Genomic DNA, 8,474 nt, shown 5'->3' on the forward strand with positions numbered 1-8,474 from the left:
GACATTGAAGGACTGGATATAGAGAAACCAATTAGAAACCTATTCCAATAGTGCAGGTGAAAGGTGATGAGGGCCTGAATTAGTGTTGTCTCTGGTATTGCAGAGGAGAGAATGGATGTGAGAGGTGTTGCCAAGGTAGAATCATGAGACTGGACAATTGATTGATTGAAAAATCTGGGTAGGGGCGACTAGGTGGCACAGTGAATAGAGCACCGGTCCTGCAGTCAGGAGGACCTGAGTTCAAGGCTGGCCTCAGACACTTAACTTACTAGCTGTGTGACCTTGGGCAAGTCATTTAACCCCAATTGCCCTGCCCTCTCCCCTCCAAAAAGAAAAAAAAAAGAAAAATCTGGGTAAGGGAGAGTGAAGAGTAAAAGATAACAGGTTTTAAGCTTTCATGGCTGGAATGATGGAGGGCAGTGCTATAAGCAGAAATAGGGAAGTTGGTAGGAGGTAGGCTTTTTGGGAAAGGTGATTTTAATTTTGGACATATTGAGTTTCAGGTGGCATCCAGATATTTATCCAGGTATAAATATCTGTCAGGCTTCTGGAGATTTGTGCCTGGAGCTCCAGGAAGGTATTAGGGCTAGGGTCCCTGCCTTCTTTTCCAGAGAACCATCCCTTATAACAAAGAATAATAAATAAGAAAAAAACAGTTCAGCAAATCTAATCAATGGATTGAAAAGGTCTCTGCATTCTAAGCAATATTCCATACCCATAATCCCCCACCTCTGCAAAGAAGCATGGGGTGGAAACTTTTTATATTTTTTCTTTGGTGCCAAGCTTGGTTATAATAATTTCACAGTATTCAGTTTTGATTGTTTTGTGTTTTTTTCTTTTATAGTGTAGTCATTTGTATATGATTTTCCTGATTCTGCTTACTTTACTTTGCATCAGTTTGTATGTCTTCTCATAATTCTCAGTATTCATCATTTTTTTACAGTACAACAATATTGCATCACATTCATGTACCACAACTTGCTTATCCATTCCCCAACTGATGGATATCTACTTGTTTCTAATTTTTTGCTACTCCAAAAATACTGCTATAAATATTTTGGCATATATGGGGCCTTCCTTACCATTGACCTTCTTGGAGTGTGAGTAGTCTGAGCTGCCTGAATGGGGACCAGTTGACCAGTTCCAGTTGGGTAATTCAGCTTCTCCTCTCCTCTCTTCCCTTCTCTCCTCCCCTCTCCTCTCCTTTCCTTTCCTCCCCTCCCCTCCCATTTCCTTTCTTCCCCTTTCCCTCTCTGCTCCTCTAGGTGTTCTGCCCAAAGGAAGGTAAATTTTGATGGCCCAAAGCTACCTAGTTACCTTGGGATTTACTGGCTAGATTTCCTTCTCCAAGACCAAGCCTTAAATCCAATTCACTCTGGATCTCAGGGATTAAACAACAATAATTACCTATCCAAGGACCACTTAATGGTTATTTTTCAGGCCCTCCAGGTTCAGAGTGAATGAATGTAAATAGTAACTGTTTCTCTATCTGTCAGAAACCTTGAAGGTCTTCCCCTCCCAGTTTGATTTTTTTTTTTATTAAAGGGGCCATCCCTTGACTCACTTCTTAAAGAGACCTATTCACTTTGTGGGCAATTGCCTCACTCAAAGTGAGAACCTGAAAAGACCTTGGCTTAAAAGGGCCAAGGTCTCTCACTGAATCCTGGGCCATCTCCAGTCATCCAGAAAAATATCTGGCCACTGATCTCTGGAGGAGAAAGTAAGACTGGTCACTTTGCACAGCCCTCCCTCACTCAAAGAAAAGTCAACTGCAAGTCATTTCATCATCTCCTTGATGTCACGGTCATCTTCCAGGACAAAAGACAAACCGCACACAATAGCAAAACCTGTAAGTCAAAGGACATGGATATTTCATTAACTTACTTTGCCTAATTTCAAATTGCTTTCCAGAATGGTTCAACCAACAATGTATTAAAATATTTGTTAGTTTACAATTCTTCTGACATTCATTGACTTAATTTTTTTTATCCTTCCCAATTTCCTAGGTATGAGGTAAAATTATTATTAATGAAAAGTTATTTTTATTTGTAAATTTTTTATTCTTTTTTTTTTTTTTTTTGCTTTTCTGGAGGGGGGAAGGTAGGGCAATTGGGGTTAAGTGACTTGCCCAAGGTCACATGGCTAGTTTTGTGTTAAGTGTCTGAGCCTGGATTTGAACTCAGGTCCTCCTGACTCCAGGGCTGGTGCTCTATTCATTGTGTCACCTAGCTGCCCCCAATTTTTTTATGCTTTAGTGATTTGGAGTATTTTTCATTTGGTTTTCAGTTTTAATATTGAGAAGGTTTTGTTCTTATTTTTGATTACTTATTTATCGGGGAAAGCCTTTTGGTGTTATATATTTTTGCTAGCTGCTCCTATGTATTTTTTATTTTATTTAAAGTTTTCCTTTTTATTACTATGAACTTGACAAACATCAACAAACATGAATACTTCCCTGTACAAAGAATAACAGAGTGCTCATATTAACCTCTTCCAAGGCTCAGACCTTGTAGAGACCCAGCCCCGCTCCCCCCTTAAAATCTTCCCCCCAGCCCACCAGGTGCTGGGATCTGCTGCAGGCCTTGTGCCCCGGCTACCTCCTCATGTTTTACTCTACAGTCCCCAGCACATAGTATTATCATTAGGTGTTGAGTTTCCCAACAACTTTCTATGGAAAATCAAGGGAAGTCGGCCATAGTTGCCATGAGCAAATTTGAAGAGCGGGACACCTTTAGAGAAGTTTGATCAAGGTGCCATCTGTGGGGAACCCTGCTGTCCTGCAGCAGGGCTGAAAAAGAGTTGCTTACCCAGAGGTTGAGAGAGTGCACAAAAAAGATGGGACTCTGAGAGTGGTGGAAAACAGAGCCAACTTTATTATCCCAAGCACAAGCTTTTATAGAGCCATAAATCTTCTTCCTAATTGTATAGTAACCCCCCATTCTGTGAACATCCCCCATCTCTCCCCAACATAGGAGAACTGCCTAGGAAACCTGTCAACAAAACCCAGGCAGCAAACCTGCCAAGCAAAATCCTGCCCAAGCCTGCCTGCTACCTGAAGCTCATAGGCCACCCCCCTTCTGTCCAGTTCTCAATATAGATTTGGGAACTTTCCAGTTATACAACAAACTGATTCCTTGACAATAATCGTTAAGCAATGCTATCCTTTGGCTTCTGTATTTTCCCTGCTTTCTCTCCTTGGTGACATTTATGTTGTGGCTTATGTCTATATAAACGCCGAGATGTATATGCTCAGAGCTGCCTGATTTGGGTATGTGACCCCTGGCAGTCCCCAGGTTAATTATGCTCCACAATAAATTCCATTTAGAATTATTAATGGTCTCTACTGGCAATTTCTCGTTACAACAATTGTTTTCTCCTGATAACACTGTGTATTTCCTTGCTCCCAGGCTGGGGTATATACCATGCCTATGACGAAGACATAATGCTCACACCTGTTTGAGCTCCTTCCTGGGGTGTGGGGTCTTCAGCTGAGAGAGCTTATTCAGCCATCAGGGTCAGAGTCCCACTGGCCTGTGGTCCTCTACAGCCATCATCATGAGAGCCTCCAGATCAAGACTCTGCCAGAGTTCCTCTGTCTGTCTTGCTCATTCAGTGGAGGCTATCTTCCTATTTTTCCTCTGCTTCCTGGGAAGTAGCAGAAAGCTAGCATCAAATCATGGTTGGATTTAAGTCTACAGATGTGCCCCCAATAGCCACCATAAAGTTCCTTGGGGCTGGCACTGCTGCCTGCATTGCTGACCTCATCACCTTCCCCCTGGACACAGCCAAAGTCTGACTGAAGATTGAAGGAGAGAGCCAGGGGGCTGTCTGAGCTTCTTCTACCACTGCCCAGCATTGGGGTGTCATGGGCACCATTCTGGCCATGGTCAAGACTGAGGGCCCTGGCAGCCTGTACAATGTGCTGGCAGCTGGGTTGCAATGCCAGAAGAGTTTTGCCTCTGTTAGCATTGGCCTCTATGATTCTGTCAAGCAGTTCTACACCAAGGGATCTGAGCATGCAGGCATTCTCCTGGCAGGCTGCACCATAGGGGCTCTGGCAGTGGGTGTAGCCCAACCCACAGATGTGGTGAAGGTACATTTCCAGGTTCAGGCTCGTTCAGGTGGCAGCTGGTGATACCAGGGTACAGTGAATGCCTATAAGACTATGACCAGAGAAGAGGGCCTTCGGGGCTTATGGAAAGGAACTTCATCCAATGTTGCCCACAATGCTATTGTCAACTGTGCTGAGATGGTGACCTATGATCTCATCAAAGATGCCCTCCTGAAGGCCCACCTCATGACTGATGACCTTCCATGCCACTTCACATCAGCATTTGGGGCTGGCTTCTGCACCACCATCATTGCTTCCCTTGTGGGCATGGTCAAGACAAGATACATGAACTCTGCCACAGGCCAGTATGCCAGTGCTGACCACTGCACCCTTACCATGCTTTGGAAGGACCGAATACCTTCTACAAAGGGGTTCATGCCTTCCTTCCTCTACTTGGGCTCCTGGAATGTAGTGATGTTTGTCACCTATGAGCAATGTCACCTACTGAAATGGGCCCTGATGGCTGCTCCCTTCTGAGCCCTCTCCTGCTAGCTTTCTGCCTTATTTCCCCTTCTCCCCGTTCTCCCCATACCCCATCTTGCCTCTCCTCCCCTACCATATTTTCCCCTTATTCCTCTCCTCCCCTGCCTTAGCATTGAAGGAACCCCCTATACTCCCCCCCCTTAGAATTAGCCCACTTCTGCCATTGTAGCCTCACTAAGTTCTTAAGCTCCTTCCTTCTAATAAAGCTAGACCAGAACCCCCCCCCCCCCAAAAAAAAGAATAACAGAAAAACAGGACTGATATTATAAAACTGAATTTCTACTAGGTTTTCTTTTTTTAATACTTCAAACTTAACATGGTGTAAGGGTTATGGGATTTAAAGATATTCCATACCCCATTGGACTCGCTGACGTAGCAGGAAGGGGCGGAGCAAGAGGAAGCGGAAGCCAAACTAGAGTTCCTGCGGTGGCTGGCGGTGGTGGCGACAGCGGCATCAGCAGCAGAGGCAGCGGCAGCGCAAAGCCCTTTTTGAGTTAGCCAGAATTTCTGCTAAGGACTCCTGCTGAGGACTGCCAGGGGCCGGAGCTTCTGGGAGCGCGCTTCCCGGACGCTGGGTGGTTGCTGTGAGTGGGGAGAGGAGGACCTTTGCCTGAGGTAGCCTGTTCTGTTTTAAAGGCTTGAAAATGTGGGTGCTTTCTACTTTATCTACCTGTGCCAATGTCATAACTACTCTGATGGCTTTCACTTTTTGGTTTTGGGACTCAGTCTTTTGGTATCTTAATAAATTTTCTAGTTTATTCCCCTATATGGCAAGCATGATGTATTTTGTGATGGATAATTATATCAGCGTATCTGTAATCTCCATAGGCATTGTGAATATGGCATTGCTGATACACATGGTAGTTTCAATACTTCCTGGCTTTCTATGTCTCCTGAATTTCTTTCCACTGTCATTTATTTATTATTATTTTTATATTTCATTAATGTTATTTTCTTTCTTCTCTTTTTTCACTATCACTTTTTTCACTTATCTTTTTTATCACTATCACTCACCCCTGTTCCCAACTCTTTCTTGCACCAAAAAAATAAAAGATTCCCCTTGTAACAGATTAGTATTGTTGTACAAAACAAATCCTCACCCTGATTGTGTCTGAAAATATATGTGTGATTCTGCACATATCCATTGTTCCTCTGCCAAGTAGTGGGAAACATGCTTTATATATCAGTCTTCTGGAATTCTGATTGGTCATTTTGTTGAGCACAGTTACACAATTGCTTTCCTTTATACTGTTGTAGTCATTATATAAATTGTTCTCCTGATTCTGCTTACTTTACTTTGTATCTGTTCGTAAATGTCCTCATAGGTTTCTCTTAGTCCATTCTTTTCATCATTTCTTATGGTCTAATAATATTCTCCTATGTATTTTTGCAACCTTTTTTCTCACCCCACTTGATTTGTTTCAGCCAGTTAGATCTCCTTGTCACAACATATAGTCATTTTGCCTACTCCTACCAGTGAGAGCTTGCTTGATCTTCTTCTCTCAGAAATTCACTTCTACGTTTCTATAAATCCTATATTTCTATCCAATTCTTGTTCAAGTCCAACCACCTCTATGAGGCCTTTCTTAGTGCTCTTGTACTGAACTCCCATACTACTTTTCTTTACCACTCGACCCTTTGCATATGTTACCTTGTATTGCTATTGTTTTATTTGTGACACCAGAAAGCTGACATCCTGGACAGTGGCTGCTCCCATTCAATAAGAAAGACCAGGGTATGTGCTATCAAACAAAGCTTACTCTAGCTGTTACAGACACTATCCAAAATCAAGGAATTCTGGGGTATTCAGCTTTATCTTTTTGCTGTTTCCACAGGGAACTTGCAGGTACTTCCTCCTCACCCCCCACCTTGATTTTTCCACTCTTGGTAAAAACCAGAGGAAAGTCAATGAGCAAATAGTTGGGGAGATTTAGGTGTTCAGAGAACTTCAACTAATCTATGCCTCTCCCTTTAGGGCAATGTGGTTTGGGCACTAAGAAAATTAGATTTGGTGCTGATCCCTTCTTTAAGTGAACCTGTCTCCATCTCTGTTCTGCTATTAGCTGGGTTCTGAATGTTTTCATCCTTGCCTTTGGGCTTGGATCATGCCCAAAGAGTGCATGGTTCTACTATTAAAGCCGTACCATAGGAAAATAACTGTGGCAGACTGGTGAGGCTTAACATCATTTTGTCTCCTTACAATGTCCTTGAAAAAACTGGAGCAAACTTACCAGTTATGCTCTATCACCTGGGGGCAGGTGGGGGAACCATAGCAACCCCCACCTCCACTACATATGTAAATATCTGGCCTCCTCAACTGTATGCAGGAATTTTGTGTAAATATGGCCCAAGAATTTAAGTTTAGATATCAGTTATTTTGACTTTAGAGCATATTTCCCTGTAGAAATAACGCCATAAATATTAGCCTACAGAAATGACTAAATGTAGATGAAATATTCTACATTTAAAATGGAAAATGGTGAAAAAATTGTTGAAATACTAGTATGGCATATATGAACTCCGGGTTCACTCTTTCACTCTCCCAATCTGCACTCTAACTTACATGGCTCCTAGAGTACATAACTTATAGGTCAGGTCCCAGAATAAGGCTATTGCTCCCTTCTGAGTTTCAGGGGTAAGCCTGAAGGGATAGAGATATCTTTAGTAGTACAATCACAAACCCCAATCTGATATATTCTGCCCTCCCAATATAATTGATAGTTAATATTTCCCTAATGTCATCTAACTAGTGATAACTGCCCAAATATAATTTTGGCCAGTTGCTTTCTTCTCATTATATATCAACCAATTAATATCGATTGACTTTAAGAAATAGATATTTACTGACAAAGGATAACAAGGATAGAATTACAAAATCATTGTCTTGAACTAGGGTATATTTTGTCATCTATACACCCACCCAGTCACTGGGAGTGTGGGCTCAAACTTATTGGTCAGTTCTCTATTACACTACTAATTATAGAGTAGCTAGGTGGCATAATAGAAAGCTGGGTTTGAAGTTAGGAAGATTTGAGTTCAAATCCAGTCTTAGATACTTATTATCTATGTGACCTTAGGCAAGTCACTTGATCTGTTTGCCTCAGTTTCCTCATCTGTAAAATGGGGGCAGTAATAGCACATATCTTGTAGAGTTGTTGTGAGGATCAAAAGATGATATTTGTAAATTTAGCATAGTGCCTGGCATATAGCAGGTTTTATATAACTATTAACTAGTATTAATATTAGTAAAATAAAACATATTCAATAACATTGGAGGATAGACTGGTGTAGGAAAAGTCCTGAGGCAGGATAGCTAACCAACAGACTATTGCAACAGACTAGGACTGAGGTACAAAGGGTAGCATCAGTGTCAGAAGAGAGAAAGGAGCATATACAAGAGATGATACAAAGGTAGAAACAATAGGACTTGACAACTGATTGGACAAGAGAATAAGGAATCAAGAAAGATGGCATTGAGGTTGCAAGCCTGGGTGACTGGGAGGATGGTGGTACCCTTGAAAGTAACAGAGAAGTTAGGATGTGGGGAAGGTTTTGGGAAAAAATAAAGAGTTCATTTTTGAACACGTTCAGTTTAAGATGCCTACTGCACATCTAGTTCTTGATATCCAATAGACAGTTTGGGGGAAAAGTTCAGGAAAAGGTTTGGCCTGTATGAATATATCTGAAAATTATTGGCATAGAGATAATAACAGAAATCATGGAAGCTGGAGAGATCACCAAGCAAAATTTTCCAGAGGAAAAAGAGAAGCCTGAGGATAGATCCCCATGGGATACCCAGGGTTAGTGGGTGTGACCTTATGGTCTAGTAAAGGAGACTAAGAAGTAGAGGCCAGATAGATAGAGAACTAGGATGGAGCAG

The 8,474-nt window shown here is 42.1% G+C and overlaps 1 pseudogene; it reads left to right on the forward strand.

Moving 5' to 3' along the window:
• The first annotated feature begins 3,580 nt into the window (after positions 1-3,580).
• Positions 3,581-4,588, forward strand: LOC138153193 (dicarboxylate carrier SLC25A8 pseudogene; annotated as a pseudogene).
• The last annotated feature ends 3,886 nt before the right edge of the window (positions 4,589-8,474 follow it).

This window comes from Petaurus breviceps, unplaced genomic scaffold (assembly GCF_028583685.1).
Source record: "Petaurus breviceps papuanus isolate PSGF00001 unplaced genomic scaffold, PetGlider_PUasm1.0 90977, whole genome shotgun sequence".
In the NCBI taxonomy this organism is placed as follows: domain Eukaryota; kingdom Metazoa; phylum Chordata; class Mammalia; order Diprotodontia; family Petauridae; genus Petaurus; species Petaurus breviceps.